This window comes from Rattus norvegicus, chromosome 10, assembly GCF_021556685.1.
Source record: "Rattus norvegicus strain SHRSP/BbbUtx chromosome 10, alternate assembly SHRSP_T2T, whole genome shotgun sequence".
Taxonomy (NCBI): domain Eukaryota; kingdom Metazoa; phylum Chordata; class Mammalia; order Rodentia; family Muridae; genus Rattus; species Rattus norvegicus.
Genome location: NC_141543.1, coordinates 111,395,435 through 111,407,596, shown reverse-complemented (window position 1 = coordinate 111,407,596; position 12,162 = coordinate 111,395,435). Strand labels below are relative to the sequence as shown.

At 48.8% G+C, this 12,162-nt stretch overlaps 1 protein-coding gene across 3 annotated transcripts in view; it reads right to left on the bottom strand.

The window, feature by feature from the left end:
- Positions 1-12,162, bottom strand: part of Rptor (regulatory associated protein of MTOR, complex 1) — a 298,642-nt gene that overhangs the window by 127,171 nt on the left and 159,309 nt on the right.

Here is a 12,162-nt window from a genome sequence, read left to right as displayed (position 1 = left end):
GCCACTGGCACTCTGCAGAACAGGATCAATGGCAGCACTGAGGGAGAAGCAGCTCAGGGTTTTCAGTGGGAACTTGAAATGCTTGAACTGTTTGTGTTTAAAATGAAGAGCAGTAGCCTCCTTCAAAAGCTGCAGCAGGAACACAGGGCATGGGACAGCTCCATTTCCAGTGCCCAGCACATTCTGTGAGATCTGCTCACAACTGATACTGATGCTGGCCCACGTGCTCACGACACCGGCATCAGTGAGTGGCAGCTCTCAGCCAGCCCACGGTGGCTCTCTCAACCTGTCTCTCTCAGCCAGGGGCTAAGCTAAGAGAGTCTGGAGTTTGTGTGTGTGTGTGTGTGTGTGTTTTTTTTTTTTTTTTGGTCTTTTTTTCGGAGCTGGGGACCGAACCCAGGGCGTTGCGCTTCCTAGGCAAGCGCTCTACCACTGAGCTAAATCCCCAGCCCCAAGAGTTTGTGTGTTTTCCAGTTCCAAGGACTGCACCTTACAGTGGGTTCACCAGACACTTAAACTGTATGTCTGTATAGACACTGTGTTCGGTACAACATCAGGACACAACCAGGAGGAAAGAATAAAAACCATTATGAGTGGGTAGGCTTGGAGGACAGGGGCAGCAGAGGGAGAGGGGTCAGGAAAACAAAAGATATAGGAACACCAAGATAGTGTGTAGACAGTATGTACATAGATAAGTGGCCCCAACTGCCCAGCCATGTTCTCTGTCTCAAGAAAGAAGGCTCAGCTCAGGTAATGGGGGAACATTAGGTACAGAATGAGCTGCCACAGCCAGTGCTCTGTGGTACTGGCTGAGGGTCACTTTTCTTTGATCATGGGGACAGCCCTTTGCAGGATTAAGGAGCTGGAATGGTGAATGTGGTCAAATGGGTGGCTGGGCTCTGAGCTGGATCCTTCTGCTGGCCTGAGAGCTCTGCTCAGTCCCCCCCAGGCATATCCTCGGAGTCAGCACAGACACATGTCTTTCCCACATCAGGCTCTCCTGCTGGATCACCATGACCAACAGGAGACATGTTTTGGGTCTGAATTTAATGTGAGCCACAGTTTTCACTATTTTGTCTTCTCATCCATAACGGGTTTATTGACTGGGATGTCTGGAGTCCAGTAATGGCAGAATCATTTGTAATAAACTAATTCATTTGTCAATAGCAATAATAAACTCCAGACAAAATATTAAAAATGACCACTTGATAATTCGAAAAAAACAAACAGAAGAGAAACTGGGAGGCCTACAACCTGTTGGGCTGCACATTCATACAACATATGGGGACTGCAGCAGAAGTCTCCCTGGGGTAAGGATCAGAGATCAGCAATGAAGGCTGCCAGGAAATTGCAAGAAATAACCTTAGACTGGAGGGAGCCAAACCTTCCTCTCACACTGGCTGACTCACGAACTACAGACAGGATATGACTCCGAGGATCCCTGTGGCAACATAAGGCTGAAAGTATTAATTGGAGAGTACAGTGTTTCTTGCACCAAGAAAGCAGAGCAAGGTCCCTTAAGGCCCAGGGCTCCCAGTGGACTCCAGGGAGATGCTGCCTTAGTCACATGAACCCTATTCCAGGATCAAGAGTGACTCTGGAGCAAGGAACAAAGCCAATGAGGTCAAGTCCCACTGCCACGCTTCTTCTGAGCTCGCCCATCATACCCACCCACCCTTCTCCCTCGAGCTGCCTCTGCAGTGCTTCGCACTGGCTCTTCCAGGACGAGTGGCCCAATGTCAAAGCCAGAGGAGACACCAAAACAGACCCTGGAAGTAAGAGACATGTTACAAAAGAACTAATTTGCCCAGTGACTTCAAGATTAGCATTTTTGTAACAGTGAAAAGGAACAGTTCGAATAAACATGGAATTAAAACATGGACATTGCACAACTTTAACGAGGCTATGGGTCACAAGATGCATGCTTAAGTCAGCACTGAACCCTCAAAGTTCCTTCACCAATGGCATCAATTCTCCACTCCAGAAAGAACAATGGCCTCACCTGTCACACCATTTTCCTTCTACATGGGGTGAGGGTGCTTCTGGACAATGAAGGCCAAGGACCCAGTGGACACTGAGGAGACAAAAGCACCCAGTTCTGGGCACAGTGGCCTAGGAGTCGGAGGCAGGCAGATCTCTGTGAGGTGCAGGCCTGCCCGGTTTGCATATCAAATTCTAGGACAGTCAGAGCTATGAAGTGTAAAGACTCAATCTATTAAAACTGGCCAGAGCCTTGGGAGGCCAAGACGGAAGGATCATTTCAAGCTTGTGACCTATATGGGTTACAGAGTGAAAACCTATGGAAAATATCAGGTAAAACAAAATAACCAAATGGTGGAGAGCTACTCCCTGTTCTTTGTGTGCTGGTTGTCACCCTGTGTCTCGTGTGAGGGCTTATTTCTCAGCATGAAATAAGAGGCACATCTGTTCTACAGAGTGACTAAAGCTCCTGCCTGCCATCTGGAAGACTGAGGCAGGGAGACTGTGAGCCAAGAGTTTCAAAGCCAGCCTGGGCAGCATAGCAAGGCCAATTTCAACAACAACAAAATCATGCAAAGTCAAAATCAACCACAAACAGGAAGCTTTCAGAGATATCATTCTCAAAGAAATGAGCAGATCAAGCAGGAAGCAGGAGGACCGTGGAAGAGGATGTTTAACTTACTGAAGAAAAGTAACTGAGAACCAGCATTTTATACCCAGTCAAACTGCCACGTAAATGTGAAGGCAGAAGTAGTCTCAGGCATATGCAGCTTTAGAAGGTTGGCCATTGAGGAGCACAGGGAGCACAGCTGTGGATGACTCTGGAGTCAGAGGGTAAAGGTGAAACCTGGGTCATTGAAAGGGATGCAGAGGGGCTGGGGATTTAGCTCAGTGGTAGAGCGCTTACCTAGGAAGCGCAAGGCCCTGGGTTCGGTCCCCAGCTCCGAAAAAAAGAACCAAAAAAAAAAAAAAAAAAAAAAAAATGGAGCCTTGCTCAGCAGCCAGAACCTGGGCTGTTTACGCGGCCTTCTAGGAACCAGCAGGAGGAAACATTACTTCCCACAGCTGCAGCTGCAGTCTGTCACCAACAATCAGGTTCCAGCCTGCTTTAATCCTTACACCAGAGGTGACCTGAGGCTAACCAATCCCTTTTCTATTTTCTGCCTCACAAGGAACTTGTATTCTTTTTTTTTTTTTTTTTTTTTAAGTTTCTGCTCTCTGTAGCTCTCCTCTGCCTATAAAACCTTTTCTTCTGTTCCACTCACAGAAAATCGGTCATAAAACTGGGCAAAATGGAAAGGCAGGGAAATCTGGGGGGGCGGGGAGCATGAACAGGGGAAGGAGGCCCTCGATATAGGTCCAGTTGAAGCTACTCACCAGCAGAGTAGCAAGAGTTCCAGCACCTTTGACAGTTGCTGAGGCCGGTCCCTTACCAGCTGCAGACCCGACCTTTGCTCACTAGAAACCCAACTTATGAGGACAGGAGCCCAGCACCTTTGCAGCCCCGGAGGCTCTGGACTTCACCCTGTCATTATAATTCCATCCAAGGCATTATCAGAGCAGCCATACTTATCAAATAATAGAGAAAAGAAAAGGTTCCTCAGCAACCCCAGAGTCATAACTGGTATGTGTGGCCAGTGCTAAGACCGTCAGTCATTTGTACTTCCCTTGAAAAGTCCTGCTGAACATGGGTGTGTCTACTTTCTCAGAGGAGCTCAGAGCCATTACTCTTAGGTATGGTCTTTCTCCAAACACCCAGACTGAAGCTCTGTGACATTAAAATGTCTTTAGTAGGGGTAACTTCCAGTTCTATATCATTGCTCCAGCTGGTCTTGAAATTCTTCTCAGCACCAAAGTCACAAATCTCAGATTGGCCTGAGTCCCTAACAGTCACAGGGAAGGCTGCTGAAGGTGGCAGACCAGAGCTGTGTCTCTGGACCCTCATACCGAGCGCCTAATTACAGACTCAAAAATAAAGCTTGGCTAGAGAGATGGCTAAGATAACGTGCTCCTCTTCCAGGGGCCTTGGGTTTAACTCATAGCACTCACGTGTGAGGTCACAACCATCTGTAACTGCAAGTCCCAGGACTTGCAAGAACCAAGGACAGTAGGCATACAAGTGGTACACTAGACATATTTGTAGGCAAAACACTGGCACACAGTAAATAAACAAACATTGCCAACCAGCTGGATAGAGTGGATTACTCTTATAACCCAAGCTCTCAGGAGGCTAGGCTGACAGCTCAATACCAGCCTAGGTTACACAGTGAGTTCTAGGCCAATTTGGGGTACAGAGTAATACCTTGTCACCAAGAAACCACCACGAAAGCTCTTTAAGCTGTTCTTATTTTTCCCAGATGCTTACTCAAACTTTAGGCGCCACTTTTGACGGTATAGAAAGGCTTCCCATTAGTAGTGTCTAGGCTTACAGCCAGGAGTGGACACATGAAGGGAAGGAACTTGCTATCTCAGGTGCTCTCTGCTGCCAATCAAGTGAGCTAGAAGGCACAGATGACAGAAGGCCATTTAATGTGGCCTTGCATGGACCTCTCTGTTCTGGCTGGGCCAGAGCCCAGGACAGAGGCTGGGAAGGAACAAGCAGCAGGGAGGCAACTTCTGAGACACCATACTGTCCATCATAGGCTTTCTCTAAGTACTGTTTGTAGTGGCTGGAATCTGTCCTCCAGTAAAAAGAAAAGACAGTCGATACAGGCAGCTGATGGGAAGAAAATCTTTCAGGACTGTTGTATACATCTGAAGGGTGCAAGCTGTCAAACGTGCACCCCGCCCCCCGCCACTCTTCCTCTGGTGCTATCAATAGCTACTGACTTGGAAGAAACCAATCCTCCTTCCTCCAAAAACACCTTCTTCTGGGGAGGAAACTTTGAACACACAGGGAGAACACATCTTGTCTCTTGGCACACTCCCACATGACAGGACCGACAGGGCAACGCAAGGTGTATCAGTTTCAGGCACCTCACACCTGTGTCTGACTTACACCTAGTAAACACGTCACACGGAGCATGTGTGCACTGTGCACGGACACAGACTAGGAATAGCACCCTACGACTGCAGGAAAGCCAGAGTCACGGGGTCCAGAAGTCTGTGGAACGCTGCCCCGCACACCGGCTCAGTTAGGGTAATACTTCTTGATAGGATACAGCAGTAGGGTTCAGGTCCCATAATGCACTTGGTATTTATAGAGACAAGTGTCCCATCATCTACCTCTGTCTAGAAGGGAGGGTGGCTTTATGGTAGAAGTTTTAGATGGACCCTAAAACTTGTTTTGTTTTTAGAAAAGATGATTCTTTTAAATCCTAAAGAACCAAGTATTTAGAACAATTTGCTAAGATCATTCTATCACTTTCCTTTTGCCATCTGAGCTGCTCTTCTGTGGTAAGATGCCTCAAACAAAGTTCTTCTAGGTAAGATGCCTCAAACAAAGTTCTTCTAAGCAGGAGGTTGGAGGTCACATGGACAAACCACACAGAAGGACATTAAGCAGCCCACATTCCCACCACTTGCCACTAAGAGATAAGAGAAGCCTGGTCCAGAGTGAGACTGGCCATGGGTCTGCTGAAAGAACACAGCATGAGGGGCTCCCTCATACAGGGACTGAGATGACATCACTCTGAAACTGCTGCACGACTAGTGGTCCAGAGCCAAGGCCTGATTTTCAGCCAAAGTACAGTGAGAAAAGAAACTGGCTGGGAGGAATTGCAAGTAGGTTGGGGACCATACACTCCCTCCCCAACACAGAGCAAGGGCCAGCACTTGCAAGATCAGGGTAGGAGATACAGAAAGATGCTCTCTCTCCTTCGCTGGGACAGTCAGGTAGATTTTCCCAGTCCTCATACACTCATAATTAATCTCACGTTTTCATCTTGGGATAGACTTCACACGAATCTCCCAGAAAACGCCAAGTGTTTTTCTCAGCTGTTCTGAGTTCCCAGAAGGAAGGGGTTTGAGGAGAGAAGAGAGGGAGAGAAGAAGAGAAGGGGAGAAGAAGAGAAGGACAGAGGGAGAGAGGGAGAGAGGGACAGAGGGAGAGAGGGAGAGAGGGAGAGAGGGAGAGAAGAGAGAGGGAGAGAGGGAGAGAGGGAGAGAGGGAGAGAGAGCCACAAACTCAGAATCATCAAGCTAGACAGAGTAATACAGGCTGTGATCCCAGAAGATGGGATTTTGACACAGGAGGATCAAAAAGTGTAGAACAAGTTGGGTGTGCTGAGGCCCTGCTAAAGGTAGAACAAGTAGGGTGTGCTGAGGCCCTGCTAGAGCATGCAAACACAGGCACCTATAAGCAGGGCCCTTTTTGAAAAAGTCCAGTAAGACTTAAACCTGCAGAAAATGATCTGTGTCAGAGCAGAGGCAAAGGTAGGAATATCCAAGATGGATGGTCAAAGACAAAGCAGTGTCCTACTTGCCAATAAAAGGTAATTAATGAGAACATTTCTCAGTTAGAAATGAACTAAAACGGGGTGCTGGAGAGATGGCTCAGTGGTTAAGAGCACTGACTGGGGGTTGGGGATTTAGCTCAGTGGTAGAGCGCTTGCCTAGGAAGCGCAAGGCCCTGGGTTCGGTCCCCAGCTCCGAAAAAAAGAACAACAACAAAAAAAAAAAAAAAAAAAAAAAAAAAAAGAGCACTGACTGCTCTTCCAGAGGTCCTGAGTTCAAATCCCAGCAACCACATGGTGGTTTACAGCCATCTGTAATGAGATCTTATGCCCTCATCTGGTGTGTCTGAAGGCAGCAACTGTGTACTCATATATAATAAATAAATCTTAAAAAAAAAAAGAAATGAATTAAAACAAGAAGGCAACATCCATGTTTCTACCTGCCAGCTCCTCCTCCAGCTCAGAGCAACCAAAGATGTTAGTTCTCAGCCTGCTCCCCAGTCTTCTATCTTGAAGGCACCCCTCCTACGTCTTCCATTTGTAAGGTGTCTATGCCTAAGTCTTCTACAGAAGGCACGTCCTAGTGTCCTCCACCACTGCTCTGAGGTGCCTTTAGGCCGGGAGCACAGACACTGCCTGCCTGCCTGCCTGCCTGCCCTCTGTAGCTGGCAGCTGACCTTAGTCATTGTTACTTTAGCGGAGAACACTGATGTTCAGAGGCTCTAAAGAACCCGGCAAATGGCCAAGTGAGAGGCCCGGGTAAGAACCCCCCTCTGACTTAATACACATTCCTCTCCTGCCCATTCCAGAACACATCTGAACACTAACGTCTTTTGAATGGACCATTTGCCAAGCATATAGTTGGTAGGTACCAGACATTCTGGCTGCTTCACAGTTGTAAGCACACTGCTCTAACAGAAAGAAGCAGACAGACATGATGATAATCATGTCTAGGTTTAGGATCTGTAGGGAAGTCCAGCCAGAGGCAAGGAAAAGTTTTATCAAAGAGCAAGCGTCCTACAGCAAGTGGGAGCTGTGGCCAGTGGATATAGGCAGGCAGTGGACATAGGCAGGCAGTGGACACAGACAGGCAGTGGATATAGGCAGGCAGTGAACATAAGCAGGCAGTGGACATAGGTAGGCAGTGGACACAGGCAGGCAGTGGATATAGGCAGGCAGTGGACACAGGCAGGCAGTGGATACAGGCAGGCAGTGGACATAGGCAGGCAGTGGACACAGGCAGGCAGTGGATATAGGCAGGCAGTGGACACAGACAGGCAGTGGATATAGGCAGGCAGTGGACATAGGCAGGCAGTGGACATAGGCAGGCAGTGGACATAGGCAGGCAGTGGACATAGGTAGGCAGTGGACATAGGCAGGCAGTGGACACAGGCAGGCAGTGGACATAGGCAGGCAGTGGACATAGGCAGGCAGTGGACATAGGTAGGCAGTGGACACAGGCAGGCAGTGGAGATAGGCAGGCAGTGGACTCAGGCAGGCAGTGGACACAGACAGGCAGTGGACACAGGCAGGCAGTGGACACAGGTAGGCAGTGGACATAGGTAGGCAGTGGACACAGGCAGGCAGTGGACATAGGCAGGCAGTGGAGATAGGCAGGCAGTGGACATAGGTCTGGGCTCTTCATAGGCTGTGTGCTCTTTTCAGCAGCAGCAGAAATACTGGCCAAACAACAGTCCCAGGATGGGAAGTGAGGAAGTGCTGTGAAGAGCAGCTAATTCCTGATGTTCTGGAAGCAAGCAAGGTTGGACGAGGTTCCAATTAAACTTAAATATAGATCCTGCTGTGTAGCGTGTATGGTACACATCTGGTCTGGTCCACCTCCAGCAGGAGGGGAAGCTGCTAATGTTTCCTCTGCTGTGCTCCTGGTCTGTGGCTTCAGCATCAGGTGCATTCCTCCACTAAGTGCCCGAGGCTTCTGGAAGCAGGTAAGCAGCTCACTGGTAGGGAAGGACAGACCTTTCTCACAGTGATTTATACAAAACTCTCAGATCATACATGGCCCAGAGTCTGCTTATCATAGCCTGCAATGGGACAGATTCTCTTTGAAGGTAGAGCCGGGGTGTGTTGAAAATAACACACTGGCATGTGTGATACATACGGGGCAGTCTCATTGCCCAGGTTCAGAACAGCAGAGGTCAAGAGCCCCACTCTCTGTCATGCTAGTCTCGTTTTGGAAACACGTCAGTGTCCAGAACAAGGAGGTGTGCTGGGCTCTGAGAAGAAGCACGGGGGCTTTGTCCCACAGAAACCCTGGGTGGAATGTTAAGGTAGAATATTAAACTGGAAAATAAACCAGGTGGTAATAAAGAGCAGCTGTCTCAGCCTGGAAACACAACTCAAACCTGCATGGGTTCTGCTTAGGTGAGTGATGCAGTGCGTGGGCAGGAAAGACAGACGCCATGAAACAATAGCAGAGACTGAGTTCATTCCTTTCAGGTTTTCTTCCCCATCACTCGCTATCAGAACACTGTGCAGTAAGTAAAGGATAGGAAGCTCCTCTGGAGCCCACATGAAGGCGTGCGTGCGTGCGGTGCGTGCGCCTGTGGCCTGCTGCAGCTGCAGAGTGAAGCCATCTGTGCTGCTGTCTTCTTTCTCACAACCCCATGGTTGCTGCTGGCACTCAGGTGCACACTGCAGGTAGAAAGAGCCATGCTGAGCAGGAAGAGAGCACCTTCTCTGTGATCCACAGCAGCCTTAAGGAATCTGAGAAGTAAACAAGGGGCTTAAACCAAAGCAGAGGCCAAGAAAACAGGTGATGAGGAATAAGCCTGTGGGAGGGAGCAAGGGACCCTGAATGAACACGTAAGGAGTTGATGGAGTCCTGGGTAAATATGTATTTTTGGCATGAGCATGTGTCAAGGACTGTAGTGAACTCAGCTATAAGTCAGGCTGCAACAATGGGCATGTAAGCATGTGGTCCCCAGTCAATCACACACTCATGCACCCCGAGTTATGGCTGCGCTGAGTGGTCCTGGTTATTAGCAAAGGTGCATGTGAAGCCCTGTGGGAAGTACCTTGTAAGTTACAGTGTATTACACTATTAATATATACAGGCTGACACAGACTCACAGCCCCTATTCCACAGTACTTCCCAGGCGGTTGCACTGCCTCAACCTCTGAGAAGAGAGCACCATCCTTACAGGGTACAGAGAAACTGTCACACCCAAGGAGAAGAATGGGCCAGAGAGCACTCAGACTCTCAGAGCCTCTGCTTCCTCAGAGAGTCATACTAACATGGGCTCTTTCTTTTTCTTTCTTTCTTTTTTAAAAGATGTATTTATTTATTACATATAAGTGCACTGTAGCTGTCTTCAGCCACACCAGAAGAGGGCATCGGATCCCCATTACAGATGGTTGTGAGCCACCATGTGGTTGCTGGGAATTGAACTCAGGACCTTTGGAAGAGCAGTCAGTGCTCTTAACGCTGACCCATCTCTCCAGACATGGCCTCTTTCTAATAGACCACCAATCAGTGGTCCCTTCATGGGAGAGGTGGACAAGCAAGGAAGAATATACAGCAAGACAGCACCATGCAGAGGAAGACCGTGGCCACCAAGAGCAGCCTGAGGGGACTTGGAGCAGAAGCAATGGCCTGAGGAGAGCCTTGCTGCACAATGGAGTACTAAAGGCACAAGTACCACAGCAGAACCCAGCCGGCAGAAGCCACAGCACTGAGTGTTCAGTTTCAACTCTGGTCTGATCAGTCCTCAGTGTACAGAGGCCCCAGTGGCTTGCCTTGGAGGGAGGCATAGGCATAAATCAAACTAACGGGAAATGCTCTCCAACAAGCGTCCAGGCTAACAATCAGCATGGAAGTGAGAAAGCAAGAGAGAAAGTGACCCATAAAAGGAAGAGGAGTTTTAAAGGACTGCCGCTCCATGCACAAACAGAATATACTGCTCCATACTAGACACACAGTAAAGCCTGCGGATGTGCAGGCCGGTCAGCTCTGACTGCAGCACCTCTCCCCTGAAGTGCCTCCTATGGTGAAGCTGCAACAGCATGAACAGGGCCCAGACTCTGTCAGCACAGCCCCATCACCAACAGCCATACAGCTCAACGCCAGTCTCTGATAGGAGAGACAGTGACAGATCTCTGCCTAATCACACCATGCCAAAGGGCTCTGCTCACTAGGAATGGCACGCTATCGAGCATAAAGATGAAATTATTAAGGCAGAGTGGTGATAATGACCAATGCTTGCATGTCCAGAGAGTCCTGGGTTCAAATCTCAGCTTTGCCACTGTCTAATTGGAGGATGCATTGGCTAACTATTCATATCCAGCTGTTTTAAGTCATAAGATAACAGATGTTTAAAACAAGAATCATACATAGAGATTAAACAAAACAAAAGCCTTTAATGTGGGATATAAGGAACCCTAACACTCCTTGCCAGTGACGGTGAAGACACAGGTAGAGGGCACTTCAGGTGCATCAAAGACGCTGAGTCTTTGGCAGACACTCTGGCCCCGGAGCAATGAAGCAGGAGAATGACAGACAGGCAGAGAAAGCGATGCTGAGAGGACCCAGGTGGGAACTGCATGTCCACCACAGGAGGAGAACCAGGTGGCCATGAAAGGGCCAGGACAGGAAGGGTGGCTCCAGAGCCAAACAGTATCAAAAGCTCCATCTGGGGGACTCCAGGCCACTGGTCTCTGAGATCTGGGGAGGACAGGACTGAAAGCAAGGGTTTATGTTTATTTAACACTCAGGAGCAGGAGACGGTGATAGCTTAGTTGTAGAGTGCACTTCTAACATGCATGAAGCTCGGGGTTCAATACATACAGAGACATATGCAGACACACATACATATTATGGACATACAGACACACAGACATATATGGGCACATACATAAAAACGATCAGGTACCAACTCTGGCTCAGGGCTTAGGATCTAGGAACCCACCCTTGGCAGGCTCCTTAGGGCCCTGTAGCCCTAGGTGCTTTTGCCCTCGTGTGAAAGCGACTCCTCACAAGGCAGGCACAATGTGTGGTCTGCACCACACACCCATCACTGCTACCTTATGCCAGAGACATCTTTTAATTTAGGCCTCAATGATTTGCCCTATTTTTTTTTCTCATTTCCCAACTTACTTTCTTCGAGAGAGAGTGCATATGGATGAGGGTAACGGGCTCCTAATGGAGTGCTTTCCTGCTCTGAACGTGTGTGGTGCCCACTGTGTGTGAAGCAGGGGCTAAGATGGTTCCTGCCTCTTCAACTCTCCCAGCAATGAATCTTTGGGCCTGAGGTGAACAGAGGCCCCATAGCTCAGCTGCTTTGAGCCAATAGCACAGCAGGATGGCTTCTTAAAGAGTGGTTTGTAGTTGCTACAGTTTCTCAATGTTGAGGAAGCTAATGTACAGTATCTGGCCTCTTCATCTCCTACGTGCTGGTGCTCATTCACTGGCAGAGCTCGTGCTGCACCGTGGTCCGCCCTCCATGCTTTCCCACTTAGGGTTTAATTTCCTGCATGGGTATCATGGTCTGAATATGCACGTTCCCCTGCATTGTTCTATAGATGCTGAGATCTGGTAGGAGGCACTAAGAATGGGCATTTAGAACAGCTCTGTCTAAGGGGACCTCAGTAATCCAGCTAGGGCTTTCCCTTACCTCGTCCTGCTCCCCACCACCATGTGAGTAAGGACACTGCTCACCCTCTCTAGACTACATCTCTGGCTTTGACTACACACCCTTGACCACACAGCACATCTGCTGGTGTCTGGACCTTGGGCTTCCTGCCTCCAGACTGACAGCAATACATTTCTACT